Here is a 15747-nt window from a genome sequence, read left to right on the forward strand (position 1 = left end):
CTCAAACAGCCTTTTGAGGTGGGAATTGGTTTGTTTGAGTTCCTTTTTGACCCTGAGATCCACCTTGCTGATCTCTCCAAGAAAAAATTGGATGATTTCTCCAACCAGGGTGGTACGTATTACAGTAGGGGTTATTCTGCTTCCCATTATTACTCACAAAATTCACCACTTCTAGTTCTTCTATCTCATTGTCATCCAGTGCTTCACAAGCTCCATTTTTATGTGCTCCCCTACAAAAGTTACAACTTCTATGCTTTAATAATTTGACAGGGGCAACTTGGGGTTGTATATTTAGAGCTGCCATCCCCTTCTTTATCTCAGTGGCGATAACCTCTTCTATCTGTTTTGAGAACAACATGCCTGGAGCCAACCCATCCATAACATTCAATTCCAAATACCATTTGTTGACCCACCACCTCTGTCATACAACATCATTTGTTCATTTGATGTCATGATCTCAATAATTTTTCGTGCTTCTGTTGCGGTCTTGTAATTCAAAGAACCACCTACTGTGGCATCTAACATAATTCTAGTGCTAGGCCTCAAACCATTACAGAATATTTGCATATGGGAAGTTTCGTCATAAGCATGATTGGGACATCCTTCTAGTAAACCTCTGAATCTCCTGTAAGTGTCATAAAGGAATTCTCCCTCTTTCTGTTTGTAACTGGAAATCTCTTGCCTTTTTTCTAATGAACATAGCTGGGGGAAAATACTGTTCCAAGAACTTATCTTCAAGGTCATCCCATGTGGTGATGATGCCGGTAGGAAAGGAATTAAGCCACTCCTTAGCATCATCTTTCAATGAAAATGGAAATAGTTTCAACATCTTGTCTTCTTAAGAACACCCATCCACCTTCACTGTTTCACATAATTCAAAGAATTTTGTGAGATGTATATTTGCGTCTTCGTTATGTCTACCGGCAAAATGAATATCCTTCAACTATAAGTATAAAGCGGGACTTATTTCAAACTTGTTGATTGTAACCAGTTGGTTATGGATGGGCATTCGAGCACGATTTCTATTTCGATTTCCATACTCGCCGAGAGTACGTTCTGGTGGTGGTGGATCGGCCATCTCAGTAAATATGACGAAATCACCAAAAACCTCTTCTTCCACTACTAAATGTCTTTCCCTTTGTCTCCTTTCTCTAGTCGCCTTTCGATGTGCTTTCACAGTTTTTTCGATTTCTGGATCAAAGATAAGTTCAGCTGAGAATTGGCCTCGCATACAAGATTAGACAAATTGTGAGTAATGAAGAGTTTTAAAAAATAATAATAATTAAAATAAAAACAAAAATTTTATTGCAGAGCAAAAAATTTCAATTAAGTAAATAAATTCAATTCAATAGTGATATGGCAATCCCCGGCAACGGCGCCAAAAACTTGATAGCGTTTCAGCAAGTGTACTGAATTGTTGCAAGTAATAATTAAAACGGTAGTACCGAGTGTCGAACTCAAGAATTGCATTTTACTATCGAATTATATTTAATTACTGAAATTGAACAAAAAGTTTCCGAATTGATTGAAATAATATTTGAAATACTTCGAATCCAACCTTGGTGATTGAAATAATATTTGAAATACTTCGAATCCAACCTTGGTGATTGAAATAACAACAGTAATAAAATTGATCTTTTATAATCAGAAAAATGTCAAGGATGAGTTTCACTTCGTATCCAACCTTGGTGTCTAATTTGATCCTAGTTATTGAATTTCTTTATTGAATTATTACCGAATTCTCTTTATTATTCTTGCCCTAATGTCTTAGTGACAGAACCTTTAATTCCAAAGTAACCCCTAATTCCTTAGTAGATTTAAGATTAGAATTAAGCATTACCGTACAAAAATTCTCTTTTTAAACTATAGCTTTGCAACTAATTTAATTGGTTTCATGACCTACATCTATCTCTAGACTACAAATTCATGAATTTCTCATCTCAAACATTCGTAAAGTCCACTTCCATTTCAAAATACGAATCGTAGAACATTTTAATGTTGATCAAACAATATAAAGCATTAAGCACAGAAATGAGAAAAATAATTCAATAAACTCATTCATATAACTAGAAATCAAATCAGAAAAATAAGGGTTTCATCTTGTTACACCCCTCCCTAACAAATAAGGTTTAGTTATTCATGATAGAGATACAAAAGACATGGAATAAAGAATAATTACAAGGATGGTTCATGAATGATTCTTGATAAAACTACTCCAATGGTGTTAGAAAGGGCCGTCTTTAAGTTTCTATGCTAGGACACAAGTCTCTCAACTTCCCAATAGTAAAAAAGATCCCTAAAAAGTGAATTTGCGTTTTTAATGAATTTTGTTGCGTCCACGCGCTCCAGGTGTAGAAAACGCACTTCAGGCGTGCGCTGGCAGTGCTGAAAGGCGAGAAATGCGCCTCAGGCGCGGCTGTTGCGCTTCAGGCGCACAACATCTATTGTCTAACGTATACTGCATTTTTTCCTCTTTTGAGTCTGAATTTGGTTCCGGTGGCTGCATGAAAGTTGTAGCTATGAGTCGTAGCTTTTATTCGCACTTGGTTTGACTACAATTGGCCATCTAGAACTCTAGATATGGCTTAAATACTCCACATAGGTCATGTTGATTTCTCACCAAAATTCAGCACTGCACTAAAACAAAACGCAACGTAAAATTACGAAAAAAATCCCTACTTAATCAATGAAATAAAAAGACAAATATTTTATTTACTCAAAGAACAAAAATCAACAAAATATATCAAATAACTCCTTAATTTAACTAATTATTGAAGATAAATAAGACTAAAACAATGAACAAATATGCATATGATGAAGAATCATCATGAGTCTCTTCAAAAATTGTTTTCCTCATATATGCAACTGCCGCTACACAAATCCTACCATTGCATCTCAAAATATTACCCGGTCCAATGTTAAACTTAGTTGCTTTCCCTGCAGTATCAGGTTTCTCTTATCTTGGATTAATGTTGTCATCTTGAAAATTCACAATGTCTTCAAGTGGACCACTCAAAATTTTAATCATTTCGAATTTCAAAATTCCTGGTGCAAACTCTACATCCAAGTGTTTGTCTCTAAATGCTTCCCACAACTCTTGTTGTCTAGCCATTACTGTTGAAAACACTGACACTTTCCTCCTACTCAATGCATCAACCACCACATTGGCCTTTCCACGGTGGTAGTACAATGTGAAATCAAAATCCTTGAGAGTCTTCATCCATCTTCTTTGATGCATGTTCAATTTCTTCTGATCAAACAAATATTTCAAACTCTTATGGTCACTAAACATTATGAATGTGCATCCATATAAGTAGTGCCTCCAGATCTTTAATGCCAAAACTACAAAAACAAGGTCTAAATCACGAGTGGGATAGTTTCTTTCACGAGTCTTCAATTGTCTTGAGGCGTAGGTTACAACCTTCTTGTATTGCGTCAGAATTGATCCCCAACCTTGGTGAGATGCACCACTGTAAACTCCGTATGGTTCTTCTGGTTGTAGTAAGACCAATAATGTGAGGTTGTTAGCTAGTCCTTTAGTAACTGAAAATTTTCCTCTCATTTCTTTATCCATGCGAACAACTGATCCTTTCTTGTGAGTTGTGTTAATGAAGCTACAATCTTAGCAAACCCTTAAATAAACCTCTTGTAGTATCCTTCCAGTTCGACGAAACTTCACATGTCTGTGATAGTCTGAGGCTGTTTCCAAGCAAGGATTGTCTCAATTTTTTCCAGATCCATTGCAATTCCTTCCTTTGTTATCACATGTCCTAAGAAGTTCACTTCATCTAGCCAAAACTTGCACTTTGACGAATTGACATACAATTGCTTCTCATGTAAAATTTCTAGAACTTGACGCAATTGCTCTTTATGTTCTTCTTTATTCCTTGCATAAATCATGATATCATCAATGAACACTACAACAAACATATCTAGAAATGGGCTAAAGATCCTATTCATGTAATCCTTAAAAATTATTGGTGCATTGATAACCCCAAATGGCATAATCTGATATTCATAATGTCCGCAACGGGTTATGAAAGCAATTTTCTAAATATCTCCTTATCTTACTCGAATTTGATGGTAACTTGACTTCAAATCAATATTTGAAAACACCGTAGCTCCTCTCAACTGATTCATCAAACCATCGATACGTGGTAAAGGATAACGATTCTTAATAATTGCCTTATTAAGTTGCCTATAGTCCGCACATAAGCGTGAGCTTCCATCCTTCTTCTTAACTAACAATACTAGAGCTCCCCACGGTGACCCACTTGGTCTAATAAATTCTTTAAACAACAAATCCTCAATTTGGCCCTTGGGCTCATTCAATTCCAATGGTGACATCTGATACGACGCAATCCAAATAGGTATGATTTGTGGGTGTAGATCAATGAAGAACTCCACCTCTCTTACTAGGGGTAATCTTGAAATTTCTATTGGAAATACATATGGGTACTCCTTGACATACACCACGTCTTCCATGCTCATATCTATCTTTGTCTCCACATTAGCCAATGATAGAAACTCTTGAGTCATTTCTCCAGCGACACTCTGAGTTTGTTAGTAGCTAGATACTGAACAACTTCTGGATTGGGGAAAAGAATCAATTTGCGAGCACACTCCAAGATTACATAATGATACGACATCTAATCCATACCGAGAATGATCTCGAGTGATTGTAGGGGGAAACAAATCAAATTAATCAAGAAATGTCTATTACGAATAGTTACTTGATAATGTAAACATGCAATATTTACGGTCAAAATCTTAGCAGGTCTGGAAACAACCAAATCAAAAGGAAAAGAAGACACAATCAACTTCAAACGACTCACACAATGCATAACAATGAAGGAATGAGTTGCCTTGAATTAAAAAGTACAGTTAGAGTATTACCTGCAATGTCGCAGTCTTGTTGGATCAAATTGCTAGATTGATTTCCAACTTCACCACCCATGAAATAAACGCATCCCTTAGCAGTAGGACGAACAATCCTAGTTGCATTCATTGTTGGTTCCACCTTCAGAGCCTTGCAAAAGGCTCTAGCTTCTGGCAATTGTAGCAAGAAAAACTCTTAGAGGTACAAGCGTTAATGCAATGTCCCTTTTCCAAGATCAAATTACTTGTCCCACCTGTCTTCCAAAGTTTTGGTTCCCCAAGAGATTCTGACCCCTGTTGTTGTTCACCTGACTAGGCCCCTTTAAACTAAAGTTCCCTCATCAGTTGACCCTCTTGTTCTTCATATCCTCAACTTCTCTACATTTCTCCACTAAGACTTTGAAATTTCGAATTCCCAATGAAAGATTAGAGTCTTGAATCTCATACTTCAGTCCATTTTGGAATTGGTGACACATAAATTTTTCATCAACCACTTCATGAAAACCCTAAAATGTCTTGACAATGATTCAAACTTAGCAGCATACTCACCCACCATCATATTTCCTTGATACAATTCAAGAAAATCATCACCCAACCTAGTCCTGGTACTTATCAAGAAGTATTTCTCTAAAACCTTACTCATAAATGAATCCCAGTTCACCTCCTCACGAGTTCATCCCATTAGAAGCCTTGTACTTGTCCACCAATATTCAACATCCTCTAGTAGCAAATAAGTAGCATAGTTGACCTTCACCTTTCCTTGGAAATTAATCATTTTGAAGATATTTTTCACTTCTTGAATCGACTGGTCGAATTTTTCCAGACTCTCATCACCCCTTGAACTTTGGAGGATTGTGATAAAGAAAAATCTTCAAATCCACTTGACTCAGCAACATGAATCTCTATTTTCCTCTTCTCTAGATCTCGTAGTGTGTTTGCAGTTGTGTGTGCAGCAACAAAAGCAACCATGTTATTCCTTGCTTCAATCATTTAATCATGCCAGTTAGTGTTGACTCTTACAACGTTGTTCCTTCTTGGAGGCATTGTTTTCTACAAAACCAACATCAAGTAGAAACCTTAACAACACTTAGAAGAATTCCAAAAGATAACTTTCAATTACATCATCACACAACAACTAACAAATCTAACAACTTACCTCAATGCTTGATCAGATAAACAACTCCCAACAATCTAACCAAAGCTTTGATACCATATGTAACACTCCGAGTTTTAACAGCGCAAGTGCAATTTTTTTTTTTACTTAATAAAATAATACATCGTGACACAAAGCGATAAGAGTTATAATTAATTACATCATACATACAAACAAACTAAGATAGTTTTTGAGACAGTAATCCAAAGTATACAACTAGAAAATACACCAGAGCTATGAGACCTATCAGACATCGCTCATACCTCTAGGTTATTCTCGGCAGACACTTGCGCAAAATTACTACTCCAAGAATGCTATCCCCCATAGTCGTGTTAAAAAAATGGAACCTGGACCCGTCAACAAAAGTCAAAATTTCAAGGTATGTCATAGATACAATCATCCCAAAACCAACAACAACCAAAAGAGAGGCACCAAGGCCCTATACAACAGAAAAAGCTAGTTTGATCACCCACTAACAACTACAATAGCAAGGGTGACCTCCACTCACCGCACAAGTTCCTTCAGATGCAGTATCTCTCCTCAAAGTAACTTCCTCTTACTCATCAGCAAAATCCACCTATGAAATAGGTGGTTTCAGCGGCGCTGGAATTTAAAACAATTCTCTACCTTAGAGACTGTCGTTATAGGATCATTCACCAAAAAAGGAAGCTTTGAATCGTTATGGGGTGACACCAACAAAGGTATTGGTGATCCACCAATGAAGCCCTAATCCCCGACTAACCTAGACGGTCCTACAATATCCTCTCTTGTCGACATAGGCCTCTTACATTTCTCGCTAGTCCTCAGTCCAAGCACCATATCCCCTGCTCCTACGTGGGAGTCACCACACCTACGGTGGCCTATGTGTCACCTCTAACTAAAGCATTCTCTGCATCTTTCCACACTCCATTCGCCTCGAGCAACAATCCTAAGGGTACTGGATAGTCGATCCTCTCTTGTATGAGCCCCACGTGAAATATTGCCCTTGTCCTTTTACTAGTCATTACTATTATCCCCATGTATATAGCTCTTCTTGAGATGGGGTTGTATTCCCAAACAGTCGGCTATTGGCGACTAGGGAAGCCTTACGACATTTGCATCGCCGGGGTAACATTCGGAAGAACGAAGTTTGGTATCATCTAAGGGCAAAGCCCAATTTCCACAATAATGTAAAGGGTCACCGACCGAAATTAACAATTAAAATTTAACAATTATGTAATGATAACAAACAATAAACACTTCGCAATTATGGCATGATAACATACAATAAACACTTAACAATTGTGGCATCATAACAGACAATAACATAGCATATATATACGTATACCATATCATAACAAACATGACTCCCATACTAAGCACCCTAATGCAATGCTTATATGCCAGTGCACATGATTCTGGAATTTCCAAACGCTCATCGAGAGGTGTAAATCATAAATGTACCACCTCTCACAGACCAATACTAATTACCGAGGTGCCACATATCACATATCAATATGATTTACCAAAGTGTAGTCTATCATGACCTAAACGACTCAAAAATTCCCGTAAGGATAAGATGGACCACTTAACTCATGGAACCACACTGTGGCCCAGCACAACCGGCACTGACTATGTAATGCACGAGCATACTCTGACTTTTTCACAATAATTATTATGTAAATGCAGCTATTAAAAGACTCATTTTTTAATACTCATTAAACACTAATAATTTTTCACAGAGAATACTCAACATATTTTCTCATCAATAAAATTCATAACATGTAGCAACCCATATTATCAATCATGCATGGATAATCACATCAATATTAAACATCACATTTCAACAATTATAAATCAAATATTAAAATAAACTCATATTTTCATCTCCAACAACATCAAATTCATCAAATAAAGAATGACAATATGAGTTTATTTAAAGATTGAAGTAATGAATTTGATGAAATTTGCATTATATTGATGTTGATAATTAATTTTATTGGTTTTGTTTGAAAATTTTGATGAAATTTTGTAAAAAAAAAAAAAACATTGTTGACATTTTAAAACATAAAAGATCAAATTGTCACTTAAAATTTAAATAAATGACCAAATCGAGAAAAAAAATGGTAAATGACTAAAACGTTAACTAAAATTAAGTTAAGGGACCACAAATGCTATTTAGTTTTTTTTTTAATCTAAAATCAAACAAACAAGTTAAATACATTTTGTTTTTTAAATCAAATTAAAGTCATGAAAATGCAAATAGAAACAAACCTTCTCATCAATAAGTTTTGGGAGACTTTTTGAACCCATACAATGGATATCTTCAAACTTAGCACAATTTTGGCTATTAATTTTACTCATTTTCTGCAATTGATACACAATATTAGTCTAAATAATAAACTCTTTAATATATTACTCATAGTATGTATGACTTACTTGTCCGTCATCAGAAAACCATTGATGAACCAAACAACGATATTTATTTGTGTTAGCCATATCACCTGGTACAACATGTGCAACTTTTTCTTCTGATTTAGTAGAGTCATATGCCATTGAATTCTAGATCACCCTTCCATTGCCTCTACTTCACATTTAGCTCATATTTTAATATTTCTCTTGTTAAGTCATTTATTGGAGGAACAAAATTAAATTTTCTCTACACAATGAGAGATGTTAACAAACAAGTTATATTACAACTTTTGGAACTAACATAATAAGCTAAGTAATGGAACAACAAGTATATACATTTTTAAAAGCTTAAGTTTTTTGTTAAATGTATAATCATAATACATCTATTACTTTCAACATCTCTTCGTTGTAATCCTTTGGCATGACATTCCATGACTTGCAATCGATGGGAGCATATTGATGACTTATAACCGTACTACCAACGAAACAGGTAAGAGTTGTCCCTTCCTCACCAATGAGTCGACCATATATTTCCAAATTAACAATTATTAAATCACCATCTTCAATTTTCCACACATCTAATATTCTTGTTGGACCTCTAGCCTATTTAGGCTATACTTCTACGAGAAAAACAAAAGGAAAAGAAAACTATGTGTGCATATAAATCATAATAAAAACAATAAAAATAAAGCTTTATAATAAGGATATATAATTAATATCTTTTTCAATTTGTTCTTCTTCAGCTTCTATATAAGAAAAAATTGAGTGAGATACTACAAACTCATGTATGACACGTTCTGTATGACAAGAACTAGAATGAGTTTATGCAACATTACTTCCTTCTACATTGGCTGAGTGTATTATTAGAAGTAGATTGTATTTCTTCACTATCACTTCCTCGATGTTGCATATTTAATTTTCTTCTTCGTGCGGTTGCTTCTCTAAATGAAAATTTGAAATGAAAATTGGATAATTTTCAAAAATCTTGGACAAGTCTAAAATTATAAGAAAAATATAATATATAAAATCATTCACAACTAGAAGATATTGTCTTCGTCTTTCTCATCATCCCCATTATCATCCATATTATAAATATCAACCACAACTTCAAAGAAATCATTATCATCTTCAACTTCAAATCTAACCAAATCATTAACATTAAGAGTAGCTTCACTTGTGTCGTTCATTAATTGCTTATGAATTTCTTCAATTTCAATAGATTCCTCATCACCTATATCATAGATACCCCTAACTTTTGCATTGAGAACAACAAGTCAATCCTTGATTCTCTCATAATATACATAAAATACCTTTCTAGCTTGTGATGCAAACACAAATGGGTTATCACAAATATTTTTTCCAGTATGTTTTAAAAATATGAAATTGACAAGTTTCATGCCAATTCTATCTTTCTTGATTCCTTTCTTAATATCAACCCAATTACCTTTAAATAACACAACCTTGTATTTTCCAGAATAATTCAACTGCATTATATCAGTTATTGCCCCATAGTAATTAAATTTGTCTTTTAAGGTCTTTGTCTTTACAACTATTTCATAAGGTCTTTGTCTTTACAACTATTTCATAATTTTGTGTTTTCATATATCTCTCCCTTTTTTTGTGCGGAACCTAAAACCATTAATTGCATAACCACTATATCTTCTTACTACATCAGATGGTCCACGAGATAACCATTTAAATTCATGAGTAACATATGAGCTCCTTTGTTCATCCAAATGTTGAATATAAAATATTTCATGAAATACAATAAGTTGCTATATATAAACAATCACTCAATTTAAATAATTAAATTCTTATATCCTCACCATGAGTTTAAGCCACTCAATAAGTTGCTATGTGCCTTAACTTTAATGGTAAGGGTCAAGCTATTACAAAAAAGGCGCATTTTTTATAACAGCCTGACCCTTACAGTTATTAGCACTTTTAGTCACGACCTTCTTGCCCCCTTTCCTTTCCTTAGGAAATAATAAGTTTTTGCCTTTTGTGGGAATCGAACCCGGTAGTTGGGGGATAAATACCACCGTCCATTCATTTTCACTACCAATTGATACATCTATTGATATTTTATCGGTCCAGCAACTTGAGCTTGATGTGCCAAATGAATTACCAAATGCATCATAAGAGTAAAAAATGAAGGATGATAAATTGTTATCAATTGAAAAAGTGTGATAACTATTTGTTTATAGAAATTCCACATTAAGTACCTTAGAACAAATTTGTTTGAAGAAATTGCAAAGATCAACCAACACTATGACTTTATCTAACAATGAAACCCTTAATTCTATTGGAAGAATCTCTTGCATCACAACCTAAAAATTGTATCTTTTGAAGCCAAACATCTTGTGTTGCTTGACATGCACACAACATGGGATGCTTGATGAGTATTCATCTATAGTTTTTACATTCTTGAGAATGCTTAGAAAACATTCCTTTTATTTGTTAGTAATTTGGTAGCATGCTCTAGGTAAAAGTGTTGTAGTACTATTAGGGCTCGTTTGAGGATAAAACATACTTCTTATGCCCATATCTACAAATTCAGCTTGTGCCTTATAATTTTCATTGGATTTTCCCTCTTGGTTTAACAATGTACCAATGATGTTGTCACATTCCTTTTTTTCAATGTGCATCGTGTAAAACCCGTAATTTATTTATAATAAGAATTAGGGCTTATTGTCTAATTATACCTTCTGTTGTTTATTAAGTTGTTTGTTTACTGTTTTTAATGTATGCGGTTTGTAAAATTGTTGTAAGTGAATGTCTTGGCATTGTTGAAATTTCAAAAGTAATTTTCTATTGCGTTTTTTAAAACGAGCAAAATATACTCGCTATTTAAATTGTGAAGTACTCCGAATGAACACCAAAATTTAACCGGGAGTTTTATATATGGACTATAATGAGAATTTGATCTCGTTATATTTTTCCAAGCTAAGGAACAAAAATTTAGTCGGATAAAAAAATTTTGCGAAATTTTGAAAAGTTTTAATTTGTAGATTTATTATAAAAAAACTTTAGTTACCGAGGATTTTATTTGCAGCAAAATGTGACTCTTTTAAGAACAAACTCGGAGACTTAGCAAGATGATGTAATATAAAGTTATAAAGTATCTACATGTTTTTCTAGATTATTAATAATTTAACGAAAAGTTAGTGAAAATATCTAGATATTTTCTTACTATGTAGTAAGAATTTATAAGAACCAAAATCATATTTTTATGAGTGAAATATTTTTAAATACCATATGTGTAAAAATAATTCAAATCTAAGACTAAGGAATTTTCAACTTTTGAATCCGACAAAACTTTTTATTTAAGTTCATAGGTTTTTTGAGATTTGATTGGTCAGAAAAATATTTTTCTAAGCAAAGAATATTAAATTTAATTATTTTAATAATCAAATTATTTTTATCGTAATAATAACTATTGATAAATACTTTACGAGTTTTAATTTACGATTAGATTTATCTATGAGTTGAGTTGCGTCAGATAGATATTTAATAGAGAAAGTTAGTAATTTTACATAAAATGAATTTTAACTTTTACTAGAGATATATATTTTAAAAGAGAAGTAGTAAGAAATGTGCTAACAAACTTGTCACATCTCTCTAAAATTTAATGTGTGGCTCACATCACATTGTGTTCCCAACAAATAGAGTTTAAAGTCACAAAATTTTACTCCAATCCCCTTTCATGTTACAGCCACCAACATACTCCTTCTTCCTTTTTATTTCAAAATTTTAATCTTCTCTTTTCTTCCATTTTTGAGCTTCAACGAAGCTTCCAATCACAAATCTTCAACTAAAAAGTTGTTTCACTACTTGAAAGGAATGCAAAGAGTTAACGATCAATAGTTGAGGTAGCTATTTCTCCCCTCTTTTCTCTCAAACCCATAAGCATGTATATTTTAGGGGCAAAAAGTGATTATTAATTTTTATTTTTTTTTACGTTTTGAGCTTTAATCTTGCTTGTTTATCACTATTATGGTTGTTATTAATGTTTAGGAAGTCAAAGGAAACATTTTCAATTTTTTTCTTTCAAGCATAGAAAAACCCTAAATAAGATAATAAAAGGAAAATGTGTTTCATTGCTTTGGTGCTTTGTTAATATTGAAATTAGAGGAGTTAATAACTTGAATAACAAAAAAATGAAACCATTCCCCCAAAAAATTTAGTAAGACCAAATGTGGTGTGTCAGAATGTAAAAATTTGATTTTTATATGTGTTTGAATTATATTATGAGTCATTTTCAAATAAATGAGTTGGAACTAAAAATAGAAATTTTATTAGATATTTTAAGTTAGTAAAGTTAAGACTTTTGCAAGTGTGTTTGGTTATTTTTTTTTATAATTAAAATGAAAATTAGATGTTAGGTGTTTGGGGACCAAGGTGATGTGATTTAAAAAATAAACTCAAAATTATGAAATGAGGATTTTAAAGTAAGTGAGTAATTGTTAAAAAAAAATTGATTACCTTTCTTGAGTAATGTAGCCTTGAAGCAACTTTTATAATGTCCTATGTTTATATAGTTAGCTCCTCGAGTCTCGAAAATGAATCAAGATTGTTGACACCGAGTTACCGATGGGGAGAACTCTGAATATTTTATGTTTATTGGTTGAAATTTTTTAGGAAAAGAGATAGGAACAAAAAGGTCATGAAAATATTTTTGGAATAAGTTTTGAAATAAAGTGGGAATTGTTGTGGTCATGGCAAAAATTTTGAAATAAGTATTTTAGTGGTAGACATTTTATGAACTTTAAAGAAGTTAGGAAAAAGTTCTCCTGTGATTTTAATAGTGGTATAAATAAAAATTTCGAGTCGTTTAAAGTTTGAAATCATATGAGATGTTGTCTTTGATTATTTAAGGTGTTTTAAACCATATTTGAATTTGGAAATTTTTTTGAAAGACTTTAATGAGTAAAATAGATTTTAGCCGAGTGGTATATAGTTTTGGTTGATTATAGTTTTGGATTTTGATATATGATTTTATTATTAATGAAGATTTTAGATGGAGACATAAAAGAAAATTGTGAACTTGAAAAATATTTGGTATTGATGAGAAAATGTGGTTTTCAAGTAAAAGTTTATATACAAAGCCTAATTAATAAAGATTAAGATTTGAAAAATATCAGATTGGAAAATCATGATTTCGAATATTGGAACTCTTAGTATTTGAGTTTTGTTTAAAGATTTCTTGATACAAATTTTCTACTAGTTTTTCAAATATTAAAGTGTTGAAATTTATGTAGTTAATTGATGATTTAATTGAAACTTCAGACCGTGTGAGTATGTTTGTCTTTGATTGATTTTGTTAAGAAAATATTTTTTTCTAAATTGTTAAAGACAAAGATTTGAATTGAACTTCAATAAGTTTGAAAAACAATTTTGATATTGATTAAAGTCAAACCCTAATTGATTTGGATAGTGGCCAAACTTAGAGTTCATTTAGGGGTTGGTTTAGAAACTTGTATTAATTAAATTAATTGATTGGTTTAAGATACAAGGAAATTGAGAAGTGTCATTGGAATCGTCAGATAGGTTATGCTGACATAACATAAATTGCTTGTGTAATAAAGCATTTTCGAGGTAAGAGAACTTTCTAACAATATTATATATGCTTGAATGCAGAGTGTGTATGTATACATGTTCTTTTTGTTTTTGGTGAATAAAGGTGCACACGATTGTTTATGTATTTGATGTGATTATTTATTCTTAACTGATAACATATGTGTTATGAATTTTATTGACGGGAATATGTCTTGAGTATGCTCTGTGAAAAAGTATTTATAATTTTTATTGTTTAATGAGTATTAAAAGGTGAGTCTTTTAATAACTCCATTTATATAATGATTGATTTGGAAGAGTCTGAGCATGCTTATGCATTTCATAGTTAGTGGTGATTATTATGGGCCACAGTGTTAGTGGTGACGGTGATGGACCATGGGGTGGTTCATTGAGTTGATTGGTCCACCTTATCCTTACAAGGATTTTGGAGTCGTGTAGATTTGTGATAGACTGCACTCTAGTAAATCGTGTTGGTTTGTGATATGTGGCACCTCGGTAATTAGGACTGGTCTGTGAGAGGTGATACATTTATGATTTACGGCCCTCGAGAAGGGTGTGGAAATTTCGAAATCATGTGCACTGGCATATAAGCATTGCATTAGGGTGTTTTGTCACACGAGTCATGTTTGTTATATGATGATATTTATATGAATATTTGTTTATCACTTGATGTCATGCCATGTTATGTTTTACAATTTAATATTTTACTCTGATTTAAATTATTGTACGATTATGAATATTTTATCAAAAAATGTTTTGTTATTTTTTACAAATCGGGGTGCTACACATCACATCAAGATTAGGACACAATTCATTATATTGCCAAATAAGTCAATGTGAAGAAAATGCTCTTCTTTGTCCAAGGTTGTGCTCCATTTGCTAGATCTTCTTCTCTAGATTCATCTGTGTGCCTTAAAATATCAGTCCTATCAAGTCTTCTAGGAGGGTTCTGTAACACCCCGTTTTTCAAAGCGTGAGTGTATTTTTTTTTTCAAAAGGAATTAAAATAAAACAGGAAAATAAATAAGGTAACACACGTTTGGATAAATATTTAAGTCGTAGTACAACGACAAATAAGTCAACAGAATTTACGAGCAGCGGAAAAATTCTTAATCCATGAATTCAAAATATATACATAACAAAAGTAGTACAGTCTTCCAGTTTAAAAATAAACGCAACCCCAAAAGAAAGACATCCGTTCCCTCTGTGACAACCTAGTCTGATCATTTTACAAAACAACTAAACACCCTGACTGATCTCCACGCGCCCCGTGAGATCCTCCTAACGTAGCTGCAGTCAAGCGTTCCCATCTCCATTTCCGTCTGAAGGGTACGAACCGGTAGGATCGTCCTGACTCTCATCTGAGGGCAAAGCCCAGATTTCCACAATAATTGTAAAGGTCACCAACCGAAAATAACAGTTAACACATAACATTTAAGTTTTAAATGCTAAAAATAACTTTTCAACTAAGCATGCACCTTATCAGGATTTTCAATATGCGAAAAGTTCATACAATACTTTGCCAATTAAAAATGAAAGCAAAATGAAGTTCTCAATCCCCTAATGAAAACATAACAAATCAAGACATGGATAAGTTAAACTGAGGATTTTCACTGATCCAATCGATTGGGCAATCGATTTCCTGAAGGTTTTTAGTGAAATTTGAATTCTGGGTTTAATTCAATCGATTGGGCAATCAATTGACAGCAAATCTCAGCCCCTGACTTAATGCCAATCGATTTCCAAAT

At 33.1% G+C, this 15747-nt stretch overlaps 1 non-coding gene across 1 annotated transcript; it reads left to right on the plus strand.

Moving 5' to 3' along the window:
- Positions 1-584: 584 nt before the first annotated feature.
- LOC113784650 (small nucleolar RNA R71) lies at positions 585-688 on the plus strand. The gene has a single exon (XR_003470749.1). It is a non-coding gene; the product is annotated as a small nucleolar RNA R71 (small nucleolar RNA).
- The last annotated feature ends 15059 nt before the right edge of the window (positions 689-15747 follow it).

The sequence above is a fragment of the Cicer arietinum genome, chromosome 7, assembly GCF_000331145.2.
Source record: "Cicer arietinum cultivar CDC Frontier isolate Library 1 chromosome 7, Cicar.CDCFrontier_v2.0, whole genome shotgun sequence".
In the NCBI taxonomy this organism is placed as follows: domain Eukaryota; kingdom Viridiplantae; phylum Streptophyta; class Magnoliopsida; order Fabales; family Fabaceae; genus Cicer; species Cicer arietinum.